Source organism: Vulpes lagopus, chromosome 10 (assembly GCF_018345385.1).
Source record: "Vulpes lagopus strain Blue_001 chromosome 10, ASM1834538v1, whole genome shotgun sequence".
NCBI classification, from domain to species: Eukaryota; Metazoa; Chordata; class Mammalia; order Carnivora; family Canidae; genus Vulpes; species Vulpes lagopus.
The window spans coordinates 81571178-81573701 of NC_054833.1; positions in this window are offsets into that span (position 1 = coordinate 81571178).

The window sequence follows — 2524 nt, forward strand, 5'->3', positions numbered from 1 at the left end:
TGTGGGGGTCCCTGGCAAAGCTCCAACATATTCCTGGGAATCCAGAAGGCCATGTGCACGTGTGGCCTGTAGGCAAACACAAGAAAGGCCCAAGGAGGCCCTAATCTCTATCTCGGCCTGACGTTGAGGCTCTGCACCAGCAGGCAGTGAGGCCAAGATAGAGCCGTCCACTGTGTGACTGAGTGTTGAAGGCATGAGCCAACACTGGCACAGAGACCCTCAGCAAAATCTGGGAGACTTACTCGTTCCAGGCAGTTAAGAAAACCTATGTAATTATTAGCTACCCACTCAAGTAACCAAGCAGAGACTTCAGTAGTCACACACAACAAAGAATACAGATCTTACAGCATCAATTCAGAAAAGTAACCATGTGATCCAGCAATGTTACTCTTAGGTATAGACCCAAGAAAAACAAAAACATGTTCACAGAACTTGTACGTGACTGTTTATAGCAGCGTTATCCACAATAGCCAAAAAGCAGAAACAACCTAAATCTCATCAATGGGGGTAAGGATAAACAAATTGTAGTATATCCACACAGTGGAATATTATTTAACAACAAAAAGGAATGACATACCAATCCATGCTACAAGATGGAAGAATCTTGAAAAAAATATGCTAGGTGAAAAAAGCCAGTCTTTAAAAACTATATATTAGAATACATACATACATACACACATAATACATACATACAAACTATATATTGACAAATAACAACAGAAAATAAAAACTATATATTATACTATTCCACTTATATGAGATGTCCAGAATAGACAACTGTATAAAGACAGAGAGTACATCAGTGGTTCCTAGGGACTGTGGGGGAGTTGATAGGGATTGGAGAGTGACTGCTAATAGGTCAAGATTTTTTGGGGGGTGACAAAAGTAATTAAAATTAGATAATGGGGCTGAATACACAGCTCTGTGAATGTACTAATAACTACTGACATATATCATCATTAAATTAGAAATTTGGTAACAAAATGATAGCTCAAAAATCCCTTATACCTTGAAACGATAAAGCATGCTATCAGATAAACCTTGAATTCAAGAAGACATCATTGGGGGAAATTATAAAATATTTAGAATCGAATAACAGTGAAAGTACAGTGTGTGTCATCACTAAAACAATACTAAAAATAAAACCCAGATCTTTAAATATTTTTTCATAAAACAAGAAAGAATGATAAAAGGACTAATGACTCAAATGAATAGCCAGAAAAAGGACAATAGAGTAAGCACCTCTCAGGAGGAAATAATAAAGATAAGGAAAGAAAAGAATGAATTTGGGAATGGGGCAATGAGAGCAACAAGGGAAAAAATAGGACTCAAAAACTCATTCCTTGAAATGATTAGTAAGACACATAAATCTCTAACAAAATCTAATCAAGAAAAATTCTCAAATAAACATTAGTAAGAACAGACACTACAGAGATTTCAAGAATAAAATGACATTTGAAAGACACACCAGTAAACTGAGATGACATGTAAATTTCCAAAAAAAAATTCTCAAGATACTGAAATTGGTAAAAAGGAACAATTTACAAATTACAATACAATAAAATATAAAATATTCCTGGGGTGCCTGGATGGCATAGTCATTTGAGTATCCGACTCCTGGTTTCTGCTCAGGTCATGATGGCATTATGGAATTGAGCCTCACATGGGGCTCCACACTCACTGTGGAGTCTGCTTGAGATTCCCCCTGCCCTTCCTCCACCTCTCAAAAATAAATAAATAAATATTTAAAGATATATATGTAAAATATTTGTTACTGCAAATTCCACATAGCCAATTGATTCTCATAGGATGTTTTCATTGATTGCCGAACACTTTTCTGCAGCTCACCTATGTCTGCAATTGATGAACAGGATTGTTTGTACATGAATGTTGGTAATATTTCCCTTTAAGTTAAGGCAGAAGATAAAAGCGAAAAAATGAACATGTATGTCAAAATTTGGCTTGTTTGTTCATGATATGAGGAACTTGTTTTCAAATACTCAAGAATACTTCCTTAATTTTTTGTGTTATTCACAATATTACTACTACAAGCATAGCACATACTGTTATATTTAATCTGCACTTCAACATTTTCTCCATCATCTTCTTAAATTTAGAACAGGGATTGGCAAATTGTAGGCTATGGCCAAATCTGGCCCTCTGCCTATTTTTGTAAATAAAGCTTTATTGGAATACAGCCTGCCAATTCATTTACACTTTTGTCTATGTCTGCTTTTGTGCTACAACAGCAGAGTGGACTAGTTGCAACAGACTATGCAGTCCACAAAGCTGAAAATATTTACTATTCTGGACTTTCCAGAAAAAGATTGCCAGCCCTGGTCTAGACAATTAACATAACAATAAATCAACCCCAGATGTGTAGCATTTGCCAATTTCTGTGATATAACTAGTTCCACCACGGCTGACTTTTTTTTAGGCTTATTTATTTATTCATGAGAGACACACACACAGAGAGGCAGAGATATAGGCAGAGGGAGAATCAGACTCCTCGCAGGGAGCCCAA